This window comes from Watersipora subatra, chromosome 9 (assembly GCF_963576615.1).
Source record: "Watersipora subatra chromosome 9, tzWatSuba1.1, whole genome shotgun sequence".
NCBI lineage: Eukaryota > Metazoa > Bryozoa > Gymnolaemata > Cheilostomatida > Watersiporidae > Watersipora > Watersipora subatra.
Window position 1 is genome coordinate 21,080,187 of NC_088716.1, and position 23,757 is coordinate 21,103,943.

Consider the following 23,757-nt stretch of genomic DNA (forward strand, 5'->3'; position numbering starts at 1 on the left):
GCATAGACTTTTGTACCCAACACCTGCAACATGATTATGTCGCTCATCGTATGCGTTTCATGCTAGTTGCTTGCATTCACAGATGATGTGTTTGATGGTTTTAGGTGCCTCTTTGGACAGTCTGCATCTAGGATCATTTCTAGTGTGATAGACTTTTGTTATAAGTTGCCTTGTTAGGAGCACTTGCGCCTGGGCTGCCACAAGTAGCGATTTTATTCTGGCCATTAGATTCCCTTGGTTCAGCCAAATATATGTCTGCTGGAGATTGCAAACCTTAGATATCTGTCGGTGTTAAGCACCATTAAGAGGTTTCGTGTGCCAGCCAAATTCTTCATCAACAATGCGAAGTTCCATTGTCAGAGCAGCCAATTGAGATTTAGCTAGCAACTCAGCCGTGGTGGCCATGAAAGCTGCATAGGCTGTAATGCTTTGTTCTTTTTTTTCACTATTTACTGAGCACTTCTGAGTTCTTTACCGTCGTATTTCCTATTAGGATACAATTTAGTAGTGTAAGATTTTGGGTGGAGTGCTCCATGTATGGTAAGCAGTTTGCGAGTTGCTATCTCTGTTTCCTTGATGGCTACCTCAGTCCAATTTATTATACCTGTCGAGTATTCTATCACTAGCAGTGTGTAGGTATTTATTGCTTGACTTGATTCCTGGAATTGATCTAGCTTCGCAGGACCTGCCGAACAGGCTTCTTGCATTCAGTAATGACCTATGACTCAATTCTCCATAGTTCAATAGAATGTACAATGTTCACCCTGCTCTTGTGACATTCATCAAGATGTCAGTGACCAAATGAAAGGTGAAACCAGGGGCATTTATCAAGGTGACTTTTAATCACTGATTTTCTTTTTCATAAACCTAAACCATTTAAGCATTATGCTGGAGAAGACGCAATATTGGTACCAGTTTAAAGTGGCACCAAGTAAAACCACCTCTTCTACATGGGTGACATCAAGCTGTACGCTAAGAAAAAAGGAAAACTGATTTGTTAATATACTTTACTCAGGTATACAGCAAGGAGATCGGAATGACCTTCAGTATTTAGAAATGTAGAAAGCTAATTTTAAAAAAATACCTTTCTGTGCACACATTGCCTAGAAATCCCAATTGGGACTATTAAAAATGTAGAATAAGGATGCAAGAGTGAAAGAACTAGCAGACAATATCATCAACAAGATGCCAGCTGCTAATAATTATGAAAGCAGGGTACCACTATGGAAAGTTACCATACCATAACTAAGAAGCTGTTAGAAGACATTAACTTGGCACTGGACCCTATCTCAACGGTATCGATCAGTGAGACTAATGCCTTAATCTACAGTACAGCAACCATGGGTATTTAGTCACTGTCCGGAAGACTTCAAGCTATTCCATTTTGGCAGATGAGGCTGCAAAATTAGATCAAGGACCTGCGCAAGAAAGTTGATAGGCTCAGTGAGAGATATAACAACCATTTGGAGCGTCCAAAAATGGAAACCACAATAGAAGCTCTAGAATCTGCCAAACAGCAGCTGGTAGCACTCTCGGCATGACTGAAGTGGTACACCAACAATCGGGATAACAAGAGAGTGAACAAACTGTTCACCAATAATCCATCAAGAGAGTATTTGCAGTTCAAAGGTGGACTACGGAGGCCAATGCCAGATCCTTTCTAATCTAGCACCTCAAAGTTCTGGAAGGACATCTGGTAAAAAGAGGCTACTTATGACACCACTGAAAGTTGGCTGAAGAGGCTCAAAGAGAGCCACCAACACACTGTGGCTCAACAAGGACTCACCTTAGGCGAAGCAGACATCAAGTGCAAAGTGCAGCGTATGAAGTATATATATGGGTCATTCCGTAGAACTCGCCCACAAAGTGTGATTAAACAAGTCAAATGTTTCACTTTTAAATTATCACAAAGTGAAAACAATATCATAATGGATCAGTGTTTGCTTCGTTAGCACCAATCCAAACATCAATTGACATGAAGTACGACTTCCAGCGACCAACGCTTATTGATATAAAAAGCATTATTATGTGGTGTCCTCGACAGTTTTTGTTGCCAAAAGTGTGAAATGAAAGCATTGGGGTCTGAAATGTAAGATAATGTATTCAAAAAAGCATTATTTTTTTGCAAATTCGTCTTCTTGTCATCTGCAAAGTTGAATTCATTCTGGCGATGGTACTAATGTAACAGGGGCCCTGCATCACCTGGTGTCCCTGTTACATTGGCAACCTGTATTAAGGATAACTGACCTAAATAACTGGAATCAAAAGATATAAAAATGTATGATCACTGTTATTATATGTTGGAAATAACATTACTTCAAATTAATGACATAGTGTTATCATTTGGCAATATTACTAGTGTAACCGGAAAGTGGTGTCCCCTTGTGTCTCTGTTACATTGGCAACTTGTATGTATGGTTAAACAGGCAATTGTTTTAGGTAAAGTATATTGTTTGAACTCCATAGCTAACTGTTCTTATGGCATTGTAACCTTATTACTTATTATGTTCACCTCGCTATACAAATTTTATTTCACCATACGAATTTGAGAACAGTTTCGCCCGAGTTAAAATTTGGCGGTCGGTGAGCTCATAACGCATCACGAAATAACAAAAACGTTTAAATGCAGTTTGCCAAAACATTTCACAACGTTTAGGAAAAACACGACTTCTCTCAGGTCAGCGTACCACGTGAGAAATTTTGTGAAAAGCGCATAATCGAGGGCGAGTATTCATTTTTAGCGTTATAATCCTTCTACAAGACAAAGGAAAAAATGATTTCTATGAGAACAGAGTTGGAGGTCATAAATAAATAGAAAGAAGACGCCTGTATTGTTAATACTGCCAAGGAATATGTTCGCAATCAATCAACAATTGCAATTATTAAAAATTAGAAATTCGTTAAAGCAAGCACAACGAGGAGCTTCTGACTGACTACTTGAAGGAACTGAAAGCAACGTATGGGATGTAGAAGAGACATAAAAACCTACATCTTCAGAAAAGTTTCAAGTGTTAATTTACCGATGTCAACTGGTACATAAAAACATTACTGTACAATGCATATCATTATTTATCTTCTTTGTGGCATTTTTTTCGTGCTCTATTCAATACATTTTATGTTTTATTTACTTCATTTAGATTTTATTTTTTGTTCAACCATGTCTTTGCAGATTGGCCTGTTTTTTACTACGTAAATACAAATCATCGTATGTATGTAACTCATATATAACTAGCTACTCAAGATAGTTGACGCATTCATATTACTTTCTAGAAAATGCTAAAACCATGCCCTATAGGGTATAAGTACGTACAAACTTCTGTATGTATGGGCACATTAATTTTTGTGCACGTTTGATTCAAGACAAACTACTGTAAAACCTTTTCTGAATCCTTTTACAAATGTTAGCTAGCTAGCAATCTTCTGCACTGCACCAGCATTTACAGTGCGCGAGCAAGCGTCGCCCTCAATAAGTGATAATCTGCACCGAGTTAGTTTATTTTCTTCGAGCACTCTCTGTACCAGCAGCAAAGTTGTGTTTCCCTGACAATTTCTGCTTTTTACGACCAAAAATAATAAACTAGATCAACAGCTCAAGTCACGTTACTCCAAAGGTATGTATGTACGTACTGTATAGTAAATAAAATGTCATTTTTTGATGGCCATTAAATGGTCAAGTGTACGAGAGGCTTCTTTTGAGAACTGCAACTCATGGCTTTTCTGATCAAGTTATGTTTAAAAAGGTGAGGGAGAGGGGAGAGACGGAGAGAGGGAGAGAGGGGGAAATAGGGAGAGATGGAGAGAGGGAGATGTAACTGCATATTTGGAGTTGTTTTACAGTATGAAAGCCAACTCTCAATAAACCTTATGCTGCACGTGAATCTGTTACTGTAGGCGGGTAATGCAGCTAGTCTACTATATAAACGACAATCGTTGTCTGTCTATCTATCTGTGTATCTGTCTGTCCGCTTTATAGAGTACCGTACTTTTCGGACTATTAGCCGCTACTAGGTATCTAAGGCGCGTTAAGGGGAGTCTTCGGTTACTACACGCCTCTATACATAACCTATTCATAGTTTTACACGGAGCACGTCATATCTGGTTAGCGCGCCTCTTTACGGCGCCCCAACGACATTGGTGCGTTCGGAACAGTAAAATTGCGGCCGTGTGAAAAAGCACCGTTCTGAGTTCGGCGGCATATACAGCTATACAAATGTACTAATCATTAAATAAAATAAATTAATGAATAGTAATTTACATGCGATTAATATTTACTGCCAACGTGTACCGAGAAGGTCTCACGAACGTTGATTTCTTGCGGTCACGGGAAAACGCAGTTCTCACCTACTACATTTCTACATAAAAAAGGTAGGTATTTCTTAATCAATGTTGTAATGTCTATGAATTGCCACACTTCCACTACATAAACCTTTCACTTGCGTCCGTGTACAAATTTAGCTATCGGCCTACTGCCAGCCATTTTGCCGATATTGCTTAATATGTATATGATATTTTTTCAATTTCAAACTCCAACTATACTGTTTGTTTTGGTTATATATTTCATTTTGCCAACATGTTAACAAGCACTGCTATACAAAAAATCATTGTATCTATATTTTGTGCATTTTTATTATCTGTCATGTGTCATCAACATAAGTAGTTATTTGTTTTTTTTTCAACTCGGACGCATTTAATGAACTCGCACAAAAAATCTTCGTTTTTAAGTTAGAAATTCTCGAACGAAGATTTAAAATTAAATTTTAGGTTAATTTTATAGAGAAATCTTTGGACAACACTGTCACTACTATAAAAGTCTTAAAGACCGTTGGTTATGTTATCAACGAATAATAAAATTCAGTTACTAGCAGTTGCTGGGAAAGTCGCAAAAATGTGTCTATGGCGGTTGACCATAGAAAACGCATGAGGAAGTCTACTTCAGTGAAAGGGTTGAAAACGTTGGATTTGCCACTTTTTGTGATAATAAACATGTTCATTTCCTTCCGCAGCTGAGTTACTTTTACTTCTTTTTCCAGCTACGAGAACTACAGAAACCACAGAACTTGCACGGGCACTCCGAGCCTGGTGATAGGCAGCGGTGAGAAGAAAGCGAGCAGCGTATATTACAAAAAGCACACCAGCTCATTCAATGTTAGAAATGTTTGAAGCAGTACAATGCCTTCCAAAAAGCCTACTGCCCAAACGCAAAAACAGATTGATTCCCATAGAGAGAGATTGAATTTGCGAAGCAGCAGCAAGACGAGCAGAAACTGCAGAGCAAACGCAGCTACGCCCACAACGGAACTGCTGCTGCAGCTGCTAGAAGAGCAGAAACCGCCGAACAAACACGGGTACATCGAGAGCAGGCCAGAATAGATGCTGCAGCCGCTAGAAGTGCAGAGACTACTAAACCGACCCCAGCAGTAATTCAAAGGGCTCAGAGCAGCCGCTACATCGGCCAGACGTGCAGAAACCTCCGAGCAGATGCAGCGGCGACAAGAACATGATGAACTAGCTACAACAGCTGCTCACCGAGCTGAATTTTTGAAGCGGATGAAACGGCAACAACAGCGAGATGCACTAACCACAGCAGCTGCTACCAGGCACCGTGTATAGACAGAAAACTTCGCGCTTGACTACAGTCATGCAACACAGTATAGGGTTGAATTTTTTTTATGGGACGAATGTCCAAAAATGCTCCAGATGTAACGCCTTACGTTGAAAAGGCGAGAGGCCATATATGTAGTTGATATAGTAGATTTTATTGATAATAAATTTTATCAACAACCGCATTACTGCTGCACAGTTTGTATATACCATGTCAAAACATGGGCTATTGACGAAGAGCTGGTGAGTCATGATTAGTTTTTCAAGCAAGCAGAAGTCTCAATTCAATAAAAGCTGGTGATAGCTAAGCAGTGCAACAGCAAAATATTTTCTAGAATTTCTTAAAATATGTAAAACTTTTCCATACTGCCAGTTTGAAGAGCGTCAGTTTGCCTAGCAATGTCAATTTCATTATCAGTTCTGTGTACAAAATTAGGACAATGCCGATTTGAGTAGTTCGAGACTGATGCATTGTAGACTAGCTGTGAAACACATTGCATATCTCCAATGGGCTCTCCAACATTATTGACATGTACAACTGCATATGTGTAACTGCATACGTGTATGCAGTCAGATCAGCACAAAAATTTCAGTAGGTTGCATATTTGGAGTTGTTTTACGGTGTGAAAGGCAACTCTCAATAAAACTACTGCTTTACGTAAATCTGTTCCCAAACACGGGTAATGCAGCTAGTCTACTATATGAACGGCAATCGTTGTCTGTCTATCTATCTGTGTATCTGTCTGTCCGCTTTATAGAGTACCGTACTTTTCGAACTATTAGCCGCTACTTTTATATAAGGGCGTGTCTATTCTGTGGTTTTTTTCACCGCTAGGGCGCATTAACGGAAATCTCCGGTTAGTACACGCCTCTATTATAATACGTAACCTGCTATTCATCGTAGGGATGGACGATAAATACTGATATGTTAATAGTATGAGTTGTCTTCTCGATATATTGAGTCACCGATAACTCCCAAATATGAGCAGTATAAATAAATTATATGGCGGTCTTTTTTTTTCGATTCGATCGTACGAAGCAAACTTAATTAATATGAGTAAGTAGTAAAATTAAATTAGTAGTAAATATTAGTAGTGAATTAAATAAAATTTACTACTCTTTAAATAAATTAATGAGTAGTAAATTACATCTAATTAATATTTACTGCCAACGTGTACCGGGAAGGTCTTGTGAACATTTGTTTCTTGCAACCACTAGAAAAACGCTGTTCTCTATCTACTATATAAACGGCAATCATTGTCTGTTTGCTTGATTGAGTGCCCGCCTTATAGAGCGGTCTTTCCTTTTATCGTCGTACGAATTTCGGTCGTACGAAGCGAACTGAATTCATATGTGTAGTAACAGTAAATAAATTATAGAGCGGTCTTTCTTTTTCCATTCGGTCGAACGAAGCCAACCGAACGAATATGAATACTGAATATCGTAATTTCGTAATATGGACTATTAGCCGCTGCTTTTCTCTGACGATTTGAGCCAAGCGGCTTATATAAAGGTGTGGCGATTCTGTTGTTTTTCTTTCATCGCTCGGGCGCATTAACCAAAATCCCCGGTTAGCACGCTTTTTAAACAGCAAATTTTCTGCCGTGTTAAAAAGCGCCTTCCTGAGTTCTGCGGCCTATACAAAGGTGTCTATACAGCTATACAAATGTACTATTTATTAAATAAAATAAATTAATGAGTAGTTATTTACATGCAATTAATATTTACTGCCAATGTGTACCGAGAAGGTCACGTAAACGTTTGTTTCTTGGAGCCACTGGAAAAATGCATTTCTCACCTACTAAAATTCAACATCAAAAAGGTAAGTGTTTTTTATACGATGTTGTATTGTATATGAATTGCCACATCTCCACTACTTAATAACGTTGGATTTGCCTCTGTTCGTGATAGTGGGTCATGTTCATTTCCTTCAGCAGCCGAGTTACTAATTTTTTTCCAGCTACGAGTAGGCCTACTGTAACTTACTATTACAGAACTTTCACGAGTACTCCAAGGGTTGCGATATGCTATTGTGAAATGAAAGAGAGCAGCTGCTGTCGACTTACTGTCACCCTGCATCAGCCATGACCAGCTATACGTCGCCTGCTCAAAAGTAGGCACACGCCGAAAACTGTTTCTTCATACGCCTGACAGAAAAATCAAAAATGTTGTCTATCCGCAAGTGTTGCGTTGAACTAAGGGAGAGAGAGAGAGGGAGAGAGAGAGAGAGAGAAAGGGAAAGAGAGGGAGAGGGGGAGAAAGGGAGAGAGAGGGAGAGGGGGAGAGAGGGAGAGGGGGAGAGGGGGGAGAGGGAGAGAGAGAGAGGGAGGGAGAGAAGGGGAGAGAGAGGGAGAGAGCGAGGAGGAGAGGGGGGGAGAGAGAGGGAGAGAAAGAGGGAGAGAGAGGGGGAGAGGGAGAGAGAGGGAGAGAGGGAAGAGGGAGGGAGAGAGAGAGGGGAGAGAGGGAGAGGGGAGAGAGAGAGGGGAGAGACGGAGAGAGGGGAAAGAGGGAGAGAGGGAGAGAGAGAGAGGGAGGGAGGGAGAGAAGGGGAGAGAGAAGGAGAGCGAGGAGGAGAGGGGGGAGAGAGAGAGGGAGAGAAAGAGGGGAGAAAGAGGGAGGGAGAGAGAGAGGGGAGAGACGGAGAGAGGGAGAGAGGGGAAAGAGGGAGAGATGGAGAGAGGGAGATGTAACTGCATATTTGGAGTTGTTTTACAGTATGAAAGCCAACTCTCAATAAACTTTATGCTGCACGTGAATCTGTTACTGTAGGCGGGTAATGCAGCTAGTATATATATATAGATATATATATATATATATATATATATATAAATTGGGTAAGAAATTTATTAAAATTTGACTAAGCAAAAAATTACTAAAAGTTTCGTATTACACGAAAGGTGTGTAACACTCATCAGATAAAATGCTTAGTGAGGACTATACACAATATTCTGCATTAGCTGGTAAGCTGAAATAAAAGCTCAGGTATTAAAAGCTAGATGGATAAGATCTATTATGTAATGCTATTTCGTAAAAGGTGTTTCTTAGCATGTCTACATGTAGATATTAGTTCACTACGTTTGTTAAGAGTTGCCTTCTCAGGTCTGTAAATGATGAAATATTTTTCTAATGTACATAATCTGCAATTTCCGGTGCTTTTAGAGTATGGCTTGGCGTATGATAAAATATTCCAGGCTATGTTGTAGTCAGCGCCGCTTTCCTTGAGTTCCCATATGTGGCTGCTTAGCTCGGTAGAGTAGCGTTTAGAAATGTCCTTGAATGTGGATTTGTGAAGGTTATATCTAGTTTTGAAGCTGTTTTCGGTTAGCCCTACATATGTGGCTGCAGGTTTATTGTTATCGGTGGTAGTTACGCTTGCCTGGTATATCACTGATTTTGCTAGGCAATTGTCTGGTAACGGGCAGGTGTTCTTATTCCTGCAATTGCAGCCAGGATTAGTTGGTTCTTGATGGTTCAGTGATAGTAGCTTCTGATTGTGAGAGTTGATAGCCTGTTTCACATTGTTCATGCAGCTATAGCTTAATTTTATAATACTTCTGTTAAAGATTTTGTGTAGCTTGTGGTCAGTAGAGAATTCTTCATCGATTAATTTAAAGAAAGTTTTCCCGATGTTGGTGTGTACGGTTTTGCTGTAAGGGGGGTTATACCAGATTATGTTTCTTTTTCTTTGTCTATGTCTTGCCTTTAGTGGTGTAGCTTTAGGTGAAGAGAATTCTAGCTTGTGTTGGTATCCGCTTTTTTCTAAGGCTTTCTGATAAACAGGGGCAGCTTTGCTGAAGGCATTTCCATCTGATGAAATTTCTGAGAGTCTTTTGTTGATTGCCAGTGGTACATTTTTAATGATGTTAGGCGAGTGGTTTGAATCTTTGTGAACATAGGTAATGGTGGTGTTTGGCTTAGTGTAGGGCTCATACTTCCCGTTTTCTAGGTTTAGGGTTACGTCTAGAAAATTTACTATCTTCCTGTTGGCTTCTATTAATATTCTTAGATCGTGTGAGCCAAAGATAGCGCACAGGTCTTTCTTGATGTTGTCAACTTGGCGGGGATGTCAATAGATGTCAATAGTTACATCTATTTGATGTAACTATGGGATGTTTTGATGGTGCTGAAACATGTGAGCTAGTAGGTGCATACATATTGTACCAAATATCTAAAAAATACAATAACAAATTTGGACTATATAGAGACGATGGTCTGGGAGCTTTAAACGCAACCCCCCGCCAAGTTGACAACATCAAGAAAGACCTGTGCGCTATCTTTGGCTCACACGATCTAAGAATATTAATAGAAGCCAACAGGAAGATAGTAAATTTTCTAGACGTAACCCTAAACCTAGAAAACGGGAAGTATGAGCCCTACACTAAGCCAAACACCACCATTACCTATGTTCACAAAGATTCAAACCACTCGCCTAACATCATTAAAAATGTACCACTGGCAATCAACAAAAGACTCTCAGAAATTTCATCAGATGGAAATGCCTTCAGCAAAGCTGCCCCTGTTTATCAGAAAGCCTTAGAAAAAAGCGGATACCAACACAAGCTAGAATTCTCTTCACCTAAAGCTACACCACTAAAGGCAAGACATAGACAAAGAAAAAGAAACATAATCTGTTATAACCCCCCTTACAGCAACACCGTACACACATACATCGGGAAAACTTTCTTTAAATTAATCGATGAAGAATTCTCTACTGACCACAAGCTACACAAAATCTTTAACAGAAGTATTATAAAATTAAGCTATAGCTGCATGAACAATGTGTAACAGGCTATCAACTCTCACAATCAGAGGCTGCTGTCACTGAACCATCAAGAAACAACTAATCCTGGCTGCAATTGCAGGAATAAGAACACCTGCCCGTTACCAGACAATTGCCTAGCGAAATCAGTGATATACCAGGCAAGCGTAACTACCATCGATAACAATAAACCTGCAGCCACATATGTAGGGCTAACCGAAAACAGCTTCAAAACTAGATATAACCTTCACAAATCCACATTCAAGGACATTTCTAAACGCTACTCTACCGAGCTAAGCAGCCACATATGGGAACTCAAGGAAAGCGGCGCTGACTACAACATAGCCTGGAATATTTTATCATACGCCAAGCCATACTCTAAAAGCACCGGAAATTGCAGATTATGTACATTAGAAAAATATTTCATCATTTACAGACCTGAGAAGGCAACTCTTAACAAATGTAGTGAACTAATATCTACATGTAGACATGCTAAGAAACACCTTTTACGAAATAGCATTACATAATAGATCTTATCCATCTAGCTTTTAATACCTGAGCTTTTATTTCAGCTTACCAGCTAATGCAGAATCTTGTGTATAGTCCTCACTAAGCATTTTATCTGATGAGTGTTACACACCTTTCGTGTAATACGAAACTTTTAGTAATTTTTTGCTTAGTCAAATTTTAATAAATTTCTTACCAAATTTATAGTAAGCTCTACTTTAGTATCGAGCACTTTATGCTGACTTTTAGCCTATACTTTATTGTATATATATATATATATATATATATAGTTTTATATATATAACAGTAGTATATATAGAAGTAGTGTGTGTATATATAGAAGTAGTGTGTATATATATATATATATATATATATATATATATAGATGTAGTATATATAGAAGTAGCATACAGTGAAACTCGGCTAACTCGACCTTCATGGGACCGAGAGAAAGTGTTCGAGTTATCAGAGCGTTCAAGTTATGAGAACACTGTCACAAGTGCATGTACTATTGTATTTATCAGTAAATATACAAGCTATATATAAATCAAAAGGATTGATTGCTTGTTGCAAGTTAAGGGACCTCTCATGTAATGTTTTAACCATTTTTTTCCGAAAGTATAATTATTTTCCTTTTATTACTTGAGATTCGTTTGTTATAGGTGATGTGACTGCCAGGACGTTTTCAGATTAAAATAAGCCAAACCGGATCACGGTTGACAATCTAAAAAAAAGGCATATTTTTCTTTTGAGCGCTTTAACAAAAACCAGTTTTGCCGACTTTTCTTTTAGTTTATCTGAAGGTTACCTCACTTCTCCTTGCTTGCGGTGGGCTATCCCCAAGCGGGCGTTTGGTGAAATTCAATTTTTTGCAAACCTTTAGAAAAGTCGTTAACAAAAATATTTTGCCGATAGTGATAATAATGACGCCTAAGAACTACTAAAAGTTGTTGTTTATCTCTATGGCTTGGATTAAAGTGATATGCTAAAGCGATAACAACCATCTCAGTAGCCGTTGGGCAAAAAAACTGTTCAAGTTAACGAAGTTAAGGTCATGTTATCTAAAGCAATTTATCATTGCGTGGGAGCGGACCAAACAAATCCGTTCAAGTTAACCATGTGTTCGAGCTATCCGAGGGCGAGTTATCCGAGTTTCACTGTATATAGAAGTAGTATATATATATACATAAGTAGTATACCGTACTTTTCAGACTGTTAGTCGTTACTTTTTTCTGACGATTTGAGCGATGCGGCTTAGATAAGGGTGCGGTTATTCTGTGGTTTTTTCTTTCACCGCTAGGACGCATTAACCAGAATACCTGGTTAGTGCGCCTCTAGCGGTGAAAGAAAATACGAAACAATGCCTAACGATACTGTTCCGTTAGACACTAGGTTAAAAAGAGTCGGTTAACACGAAACAGTGTCGTTAGGCACTGTTCCGTTTTAAACAGCAAAGTTGCTGCCACGTTAAAAAGCATCGTCCTGAGTTATGCGGCCTATACAAAGGTGCGGCCTATGTCCTGTTTTATTATTGTTTTTTTGGAAATTAAAGCAGATGCGGCTTACATAGTGGTGCGGTTTATAGTCCGAAAAATATGGTATATATATATATATTTATGCAGAAGTAGTATATATATAAGTAATATATGTATGTACATATATAATTAGTATATATGCATATTTAGGTATATAGATATATTTATATATAATTAGTATATATATTTGCATATATATATAAAATAAAAGATATATGCACAAATATTTTTTTTACTATGGTGTTCACTAGATAATTTGGCCACTTTTTTGTATAATATACATGTTGCATATGTATGCATATTTATATATACATGTGTATATATATATATATATATATATATATATTTAAATATAGCTATACATAAAAATCTCAATGTTTGTCCGTCTGTACATCTATCTGTCCAGCGATAGCGATAAAATTTTAAGAATGAAAAATCTGCTAGAAACTGGATTTGAACTCACAACCTCTTGTACAAATAGAAGTAGAAATATCTTTACATGAATATACTTGACACTCACTTTGTGACATGGCAAGATAATATATACCAAGACAAAGTACATGTACTTACACTTAGCAATATAGAAGTGAAGTGTGTCATTTCCTTGTCAGCATATTCGTGTGATGGCAGTAAAAGCTGTCAGCCTACTAAACTAATAAAACAGTAAATAGGCTTAATCATAGAGTAATAGAACATTAGCTTATTTTACTTGAAATATACAATAACACTATATACTCTCTCTTTTTGTTTTGGTTTGAACATGAGCACTGGAAACAGATGTGTAGCTCAGATGGCTAAAACATGTCACGGTAAGGCTAGTGTTTTTAAGGTTAGGTTGGTCATTACTTTCACGTTTTGTGTTATAGTCATTGATCTGAAAACGATTAAAAAGTTTGACCAAAATAACGTTGTCATATCATTGTCATAACATTGTAACTAAAAACTGGAATATTTACAGAAGTATATCTGTCTTGCGAATTTACAAGACGTGTTGTGTACAAGATGTTGGTTTGTGTTTCGGTATATACTTTGCTACGTTGAAAACTAGTAAGCTGGCTGCTGCAATTTTAACTGTTTTAATGACATGAAACAGTTTTGTTGAAAATTGTTTATTCTTGCATACCTATTGCTGTTGATAGAACAAACAGAACAACACTAGACTGCATCATAAAATTATAGGTCACTGCTTTTGTAAAAGTATTATACGAGTGACTAAATTTTGATTTAACCCTTTCACTGCAGTCCGTGTACAAATTTCGCTATCGGCCTTTTGCCAGCCATTTTACCGAAAATGAATGATATTACTTCTTGATATATTATTATATCCTGGAAGTAATATCAGAAATTAAAAACATTGTGTATATTTCTTGATTATATACACAATGTTTTTAATTTCAAACTCTATATAGAACTTTTTAGTTATATATTTACAGTATATCCACGCAAAAATATTCATTGTATCTACGCTTTGTGCATTGATAAAGCGATGTGAAACAACAATCGCTACGAGGTTAAAACGACCCTCTACAATGCTCCTTTTTCTTACAAAACTATTATTTCACTTTCATCAGAGTCAGCGCTATTATTTAAATATCTGTGTTTTCATGAAAATCTAAATGTGAATCTGCTAAAATGTCATTGACACGAGTAATTATTTGTTTTCTAACTCTGAGGTACTAACAAACTTACACAAAAAATGTTCGTTTCAAAAAAATGGAAAATCTCAAACAAAAACTTAAAATTGATTCACTATTGTAGGCTAATTTTATAAAGAAATATTTGGACAACACTGTCAATACCATGAAAATCTTAAAGATCATTGGTTATTTTGTCAATGAAAAATAAAATTAAGTTCTATATCTACGGCAGTCAGCCATAGAAAACGCATAAATGCATCTACGGCAGTGAAAGAATTAAAGCTACTTGAAAGATGCCTGACACGACACTTTAAACACTATATTCTGTAAGTCTGATAGTATTGGAGACACTTTATAGTTTTTCTAAAAAGATTGACCAGAGGTTTTCCAAAATAGCTTTCGTTTTAGGTATGATAACTCATTTCTAAAAAAGTAATTAAATATGGAGTTGGTCAATGTAGAAAATTTATTACAGCTTAGAAGTCTCACTATAGAATATGGTTGTAAAAGATATAAAGATTTCTTCATCTCTGTGCCAGCTTCAATTGTGAATAGGTTTCTTCTTTTTCTTTATAAAACTAATCATCCAATCATTTACTAACTTCACTAAGGATCAATATTTAATACAGACTCTTTTGTTAACAGAGCAATAAATATGATGGATGATGTGTATGGAAACCAGATGTGTTTGCAACATGGAAAGAAAAACAAAACTGCTACTAGGTAGGTACAGGATTAGGTACATGAGCATAACTGAATGTATTTAATATATAGGTTTGCAAGAACACTTGATGCAAAATATATCTTCAAATTTGAAACAATGTGACTTTACTGGAAATTTTAGGCATATCGTTAAGACTCATGCTTGCTAGAGGTAATGACAATGAAAAGTTATTCAACCAAGTCAGTTTACCGAAGGACAATCTACCAAATATTTCCCACATCAGCACAGCTACAAAGGAAATCAGATGCGCTGAAAAGTGCATTGCACAAGATGAATGCTATGGCTTCATCTATGAAAGCTCTAACAAGTCATGTGGTTTGTTCGGCTGTTTCAACCGTGAAGAAGAAAAATATCTCATTGAAGAAAATGGCTTCAAGATCTATGTAATGGGGATTGATCACCATCTTGCTCGAGGTAAAATTTGGTTGAAAAAATATAAATTTTTAGAGACTTTTGATGCAAAATTACTTCAGGCTATTCATGAAGTTTGAGCAAAGATTGAGCATTACAAATGGCAACAAAATACTAGTCACCAATAAATGGAAAATTTTAAATAACAAATGAAACATTAAAATACACTATTTTAAGATCTGGTGTCAACTTTCTATGGAGTAGTTTATAAAGTGACTCTAAAATACAAATGTCTATTGCAAAGCCAATTTGATCATTGGTAACCATTTTAATAAATAACATGTATTTTGTCAAAATTTATATTTCCTTGGTTTTTTATTTTCTATTATCCAGCTGCAATGCTAACAAAAATTTCAAACAAAAAAACAGCCAAATTAATGATGTAATAAGTGACTTATAATAATAGTGCATAAGGCAATAAGTTGTAGGTCATGTTTAGATTATGTAGTTTTTAGAACTAATAGCATGCTAGGTAAAAAAGTTTATATTACACAATTTTACTACAAAAAAGCTGTAACTAACAGTTAGAAGTAAATTCATAGTCTAACATTTATACCAATTAAACATAATAATTGCTGATACAATTACTCTTTTTCATTTTAATCAAGATTAGATATAAATTATTACTCATAACTACATCTATGCTAATTTTTTAAGTTTTACGTTCTTAAATTTTAGGAAAACCAGTAGCCATGTCATCAGTTTTCCAAGCTCGTAGCAAACCAATACTATTCTATGGGTCATTTGCTGTTGATGGGATATACCGGCCATCTGAGTATGATGAAAGATCATCACTTGCCCACACCTTGGAAGAAATGAACCCATGGTTAAGAGTTGACCTGATGACTATCCACTGCATCTGGGCAGTAAGGATTCTCAACCGTGGAGGTAACTGACAAAAATAATATGATAGTTTATCTAGAACTTGATATGTTAGCTAATTTTGTTTGTCATACTCAGTAGACAGAAGTTTGAAGACGAACACATGCAAACCCAAAACATGATGTTGGATTGTTTTTGATATATTTATCATGCACATTTACAGATGTAGGAGATAAATACAAGTATGAGAGAATGAGAAATGTGACCATAACTGTCTCTATCTTTGAGGACGATATACTTGATGACATCAGTTCTAACTCAATCTGTGGCCAGTTTCCTGGTATTCTGCATCAGTTTTTTACCACCATCACCAGCCAAGAGCCCATGAAAGCTCGATTTGTTCAACTTCAAATTGAAGGGTATACAGCTTTAAACATTTATGAGTTTGAAGTACATGGCTTCAAAAACTAGCAACTTTAAACTGGCTTGCCTGATTAAAATACATGAAAGCTGAAACAGTTTTGAACAAGCTTGTTGATTGATCTTAAAGCAAGTTATGCTGACCAGTGTGCTTTTTTTCTGTCTGTGACTACAGTTTCTTATTTATAGAAGTTAATGAGCAATGCATTATTTGTGTTAACATAAGTTTATCTTTTTTAGTTTAACTTGCTCATTAACTAATTGGTTCATATGTCACTAGTATAACAAACTCAATATATTTAGATTTCCATATCTATTGGTTTCACTTTATTTTACATTCATCCAATTTTATCATCAGCTGATTTAATTTTGCCATTTCATAACAATCTCTACACTTTTTTGTTCATCTTTAGTTCCATGCCTGTTTATTGTCTATTTTTGTGGATATGTCATCAATTAAATTTGTGTTAGTAAGTGTACAAACATCATTGTACCCTCTTGGAGACAAACAGTCAACGCAAGCATTAGTGTGTAAGGGGGCTCAGCAGAATATTTTGAGTTTTTATCTGTCATGATGCCGACCTTGCCAACTGTGGCCTCTTTCTAACTTCCGACCGTTGCTTTAGACAAATAAATGGTAGAAACACTTATTTTAGTAACCACTAGTACCCTGGCTGCCCAGCACACTTCGAATAATTTCAGGTATGCAAATAAATTAATCAGGACAAGTCTTTGCATATTTATTCGTTAAAATGGCGAGATAATCAATTTATGCAAAATTTCGTTTATTGGCACAGGTGTCAGTCTATCAGGGAAAGTCAAAAGTTCAAACCCTGTTTGATGCAACCTTGATGATGCAATACCTTGTGCCAGCCTCTAATGGTGGCTTTTGAGAGATGGTTGGAAACGGCTCTTATCGCCGTAAAGACTCACGTTGTTTTGCTATTCAAACCTCTAAGAAAGAATTCAAGATTTGTCAGACCAAATATAAAAATAATTTGTTTCATCTTCGCCTAAATACCATACAAGCACTGTATATAAGATTTTTTTATCCTTGCTGCACTTTATATTTAAAAACAGTCAAACTTTAGAATTTTTGTCAGTCCTTAGATCAGACTACTGGTACTATATTTGCTGATAGGCTCCTATCGAGTTTAGTCTCTTCATAAAAAGTGACAGACATCACTGTTAAAAAAGGCCATCATCATTGTAGCAAAAGCATTTTAGCCAGTTTGTTAATTAAGAGAGGTTTCGTCTCGTATCAGTCTTTTTGGTGACTATTTTTAGAGCTGTTGGGTTGAAACCATTTTCTAGTGATGGCATACGGTTTGGCATTGCACAGTATCCAGATCCAACTAGCAGTGCTACTAAAACTTTAGGCGTGACCTCTAAAGGTTGCTATACCTTATCTTTAATTTGTCATAGGTCTTTAGATAAATATGCGTTTTAAAGCTGTAAAACCTTTCTACCAGTAGATAAATAGTGCTTGCAATTAACCTATTAAAATTGTATAATCCATGCTGCAATTGGTCGGATTTACGAGTTTTTTCATTGCTCTAAACCAGAATAAGCCATGCTCTGGCTGGTTTATATATACATTAAAAGCTAGTCTCTAAAAATCTGGGACTGATTGGCCAACAGCCGGCTCAGTTTAGTCACTGCTGGTCTGTTGGTTCGGCTGGTCTTTGGTCTTCTGGTTTGCCTCGGCCAGGCCATCAGTCTCTTAGTTTGGCTGATCTAAGCTGCTAGTAGGCTGGTTTGGGATGTTGGGTTGGACTAGAAAAAGCTGAGGCTAGGCTGCAGACTGGACTTCCTCTGAACAGGGGCAAAGAAAATTCTGGCTGGTGGCTGTGACACATCCCTCACTAGAGGCAGTCGAGACACTAGTTTGATCTTTCGTGGCAGCACCAGCTCAGGCTATGGAGAATGATGGTGTGACATGTATTCCTGGCACATTATTCCCGGCATGGCAGCTCCCACTCAGGTCTGGGTCAGCTGCCACATCATTCGTAATACTTTGAAGCATTAGTTCACTAGTCCCGATCTAGCCAATGTTGCGAGGCTCTCCTTTGCTGTCGTTTCCTCAGCACCTGATTGGCAGTCTGACAGGCCATGATTCGCTGTTTGTGTGTTAAAAAGTTTGCTCTGTCTTTCTGGTTAGAGCCTCTTCTGACTGAATTGACAGAAGAGGATTTGAGCCTTGTCTTTTTTATTTGGCTTTCAATTGTGCAGGCTTCTGTGTAGATATGGACTGGTGGTCGAGGATGTGCTACAAGGACTCATTTTCAGATCTGCTGTCTATCCTCTAGTTTTGTTGAAATTATTCTATTGAGTGTTTTGAGCCTAATGCTATTCAATTGAATAATATTAGCTGCCGACAGCCTCCCTGGTTTTCCATTGCAACTACTGTGTAGCTTGAGCCAAAAGCATACTTACAACAGCAAGCAGCTTTGCTTTCGGCTTTGGTTTTACACAGTTGCTGCTAGCTGTCTGTTTGTTAGTTTTCGTTGCATCTCAAATACATCAACCTTTCCTCTCTAATTTATTTTTCAAGTTTTTTAACTTGAATTCATCTTAAAATGAACGCCTTCACAAATTTTTAAATCGATTTTTGTTGAACATCAACTCGATTTTTTAGATAATTTTTGTATGAACCATTACTTCAATCATTAAAACAATTCTTCTAGTAGTTTTGAATTTTACTTCAACTTTTTCAGAAGGCTAATTTTAAATTTAACAAGTCGAATAACCCGCTGTCTATATGTATGCGTACAACGTATATATATTAAAGATCAGATAGATTTGTATGACTATATTTTCTCCTAGCAGCTTCAATGCTTTTTCACACTTGGTGCCTGCTCTGCTGCTATTGATGGCTTGGCAAGATGGCGGGGTTTGGGCAATGTGCTCAAGAATTCTCGAGAAGATAACTTTGTGTGTCTGTGTAGTTTTATTTTGTTGGTTGATTTATTTGATTTTCATAAAACATTTTCTTAATGATATAAAATTTCAAAGTTACAGTTGTTTGGAAAATTTTGAAAACAGTTGTATTACGGTTTTTTATAGTTGTATTTATTTTCTCTCTTAACTTATTTCAACTACCCAAAGCACATGTTTCATGATTTGTAGTTTGAAAGTTAGAAGGATAAACGTTAAATACAATTAAATAGAATGACATATGTTGAATACAGATCAAATTTCTGTTCAATGACTTTTTTAATACCCGGGCAACGCCGAGTAGTACAGCTAGTATATCTACAAATATATGTGTATTTATACAGTGAGCTCAGAGTTTGGCTTGATACATAATATACCTGGTAGGTACAGTCTTCATAGAACTTCATATGAAAATCCATCATTGATTCTCCAGGGACTTAATTATTAAAATTCGGTTAAATAATTCAGTATGCAGCACATGAACCGCAAATTTGTTTAACTAGATTTGACCTTGTTGTATTCAATATGATATTGATAACAACCACGAGCCAAAAACTTCTACCGTCTGATGCTCCAGTCTAATTCTATTCTTAAAGGCATATATTCTAATTAACTTCATATAGAGTTAGAGTCTTTGAACGCAGGTCATTGTAAACCGATCTCCTGGAGACTGTCCTTCATTGTAACCATACAAGCGCTTCTTACCCTCTTCAGCCAAGTCACTCTGTGTCTTTTCAATGGTAACTCTACCATTAGCAAGGTTTTCCTCTACATAGTTAAAGAGTTAGATGTTTTAAGCTGTTTGCAATCTTACACCTATGCCTAACAAACATACGTACTGTGGTAGCAAGCTGGTTATGACATTTCTGATAGATTTCTAGTACGTTTGCACTTGCAGAGCAAATGACGAGCGGAATGACGTTAATAATTATTTATTAATGCTCGGAAAGTTCCCACCAGCGTTTTTGTGCTCAAGTGCTTTGTTTTCAAAGACTAGATGTCTAGCAACAGACTACTTGACAGGGAAAATATTTCTCTTTTTCATCGATATAGACTTTAGTTAATAGTGCTAGCTTAGTGATAATGGAGTCAGGGCATATTTAATTAAGTTGGGCATTTTAGATAAAAATAACTTTCAGATGTGCTGAGAGTATGTAAATTTCACAAAACCTTATCATTATATTTTAGTTTTCAAGTGCTCAACAATATTTCTATCTGTAGCAAGTTTTTATTTAATATACAATTTTTAAAACATCATTCTAGTTTTTTAACACATCTTTCCTGCTCAGACTTAGAAGTAGCCTTCGAGCTTTATTGTGAAAAAGATTTCTTCACACTGTTCTCCTTTTAATGCATCAGGAGTGCTCAAGCGACTGAAGCCAACAAACTTTTCAAAAGTAAACCAATACTTTAGCAGACTAAGTCAGGCAGTGTTATAAGGACATAGCCAAAGCTACACACATCAGTTTTTTTATATATAGACGGCAAAAGTTGAAGCCAAAGTTTATAATCAGTTTGTACTTTAACTAATTGCTCTGTATAATTCATCTTGATAAGTTAGGAGTAAGTCGGTATCATAGCAAGTAGTCATATTTGATGATGAGGGTTTTAACACACAAAGTTCTCGTCAGAATAGTCACATTTAAAATCACTGTCGTCGCTTTTAAAATCACTGCTGTCACAATCGTCACCTTTTTGAAGTTGTTAACCAAAACAACCTCTTTCTTCACATTTGTTATTTTAATATATATACCCATTCTGGTGGCTCTGGGTTGCGTTGAAAACCTAGAACTTGCTCAGGTTAAACTTCTGCGAATCAAAAACATGGCTCAACCAGTGATTTTCACAAACTCATGAGTGATGTTTGGGGGTGTTACTAATTACTCCGCAAAGATTGACCTGCGATTTAAGTTTTTAGGGCTACACTTCCTGTACTGAAAATAGACCGAGATTGTTTTCAATAATCACTGTCAGTGACAGACTTGGAAATGGACTTTCTGTCAGTGTATCGTGGCATTTCATTGTTGTTTACATAAACTACTTGTCACTTTATGAATGCTGTGCTAGATGCTTCATACCAAAACTAGTGAAGTTTCGTTTGATAGGTTGATTTATGGACAAATAATAAGACAGTTAGTAATCCTACTACGCAATCATTGTCACCTTGTCAACTCTCATCTGTCACTTTCCAATTATTCCTGTCGTCAGGTCGCCAAAATCATCATAAAACATAGTAGGACCGCCAATGATGTCTACTTACTATACGAGGCACTTCATTTATTTGATATAAAGGGGATGTAAATAAGTTGTCATTAATCAGTTTTTCATAACAAGCTTTTTGAGTTTTACAACCATAAATTTGTATTTACTTATTAGCTGCACTTACCACCCAGAAATATGGCAGTCTTTACCTCGAACACATTCTCACAAACTCATAACTGCACAATGATTCCTGCATGCACAGACCCCTACACACTAGAGATTTTTTGTCAGACACCGCGCACATATTTTTCGATCTCCTTCACAAGACATCTACCTTCGTGTTCATTTACTACCTGCTAGCAAGCGAACCACTGGTTTTCTTCGCCTGCCAGTTTATGTATCATTGACTAATCACAAGGAAGCTGAGCTTGACAATGATTATTAATTTCATTACATATTCATATTTTATTCTACAGTTACCAAAAAAACTTTAACATAACCGTTTGAGCTTGACTAACGTTAAACTTATCTGGAAAGTTGAATCTATCTGTGCACCACAAACATGTTTCCTTGTTTTGCTCGTCACCTCTATATTTTGGAACAGTTTTCGTGGCATCAAAAATAATGTACCTTCTTGCCATGCATATGAATTTCAGCAAAGATACAGCAAACAGACATATACATGTATGTATATATATAAGCATATATGTATATATATATATATATACATATATGCTACTTATATATATGTATACTACTTTTATATATATATATATATATATATATATATATATATATATATATAGTAATTCTATATGTATGCATATATATCCATATATTATAATGTTGAAAGTATTGTTTGAGACACAATATACTGGGTAGGTACACTCTTCATAGTACGTCATATGAAAATCAATCATTGACTCTCCAGGGACTTAATTATTAAAATTTGGTTGAATAATTCAGTATGCAGCACGTGAAGCTCAAATTTGTTTGATCAGATTTCACCTTGTTGTATACAATATGATATTGATAACAGCCAGGAGCCAATAACTTCTACCTTTTTATGTTCCAGACAAATTTTATTTCCGGCGCAGATATTCTAATCAACTTTGTACAGAGTCTTTGAACTCAGGTCAGCACAAACTTATATCCTGAAGGCTATCATTCATTGTTACCACACGAGCTCTTCTCATCTTTTTCTAAATGCTGTAAATAGTTATTTATTAATGTTCCACAAATTCCCAGCGGCGCTTTTGTGCTCAGGTGCAACAAAATGTTCGATAAAAAATTATGTTATTTACTATTGACAGAATTCATGCAACTGTGCTAGCTTGGTCATAATGATGCCGACACAGCATCGTCAATTACGGTAGGTGTTTCAATTAAAAACAGCAAAATAAAAATTAATCCATATTAGCCTTCTGTATGAAAATGGCCAAAGTTGAACTCTGGGTGTATGAGTTTGTAATAATCATATCCCTTTGCGGGAAAGTAATAATATGTTGCAAACATTATCATATTCTAGCGATGGACATCTTTCAGATTGTTTAGATTTTTTAAAAGTTAATATACTTGTTTGCTATGAAAGGGGTTCATAGGATTTTTTTACAAATAAGCTTTTATTAAATAAGTTTGCATTAAGTTTTACCACAGCTAGTTTGAGTTGACTGGTTAGTTAAATAGCACCTTCAGCTCATGGCAGCTGTTCTTACTAAATTGTCAGTTTAGTGTGGTGTTTAGTTGCTGTAATGAACAGCATTAATAATTGTTGATTAATAGTTTGCAATTTGACTCCGATATTTTACTGTTTAGTTATTTTGTTTTCAAAGACTAGATGTCTAGCTACCCCCTGATTGACAGGAAAATTATGTCTTTTTCACTTGAAATAGACTTTAATTGATAATGCTAGCTTAGTGGTAATATAATCAGGGCATATTTAATTATGCTGGGCATTTTAGATGAAAATAACATTAAGATGCGCTGAGAATATGCAAATTTCACTGAACTTTATCACTACATTTCTGCTCCTAAGTACTTAACAATATTTCCAACTATAACAAACGTATATTTTATAAACCGTTTAAATACATTATTTCTGCTTTTATTTAATGCATATTTCTTACTCAGATTTAGAAATAGCCTCAGAGTCTAATTTTGACAGATTTACCTCACACTGTTCTGCTTTTAATGCATCAAAAG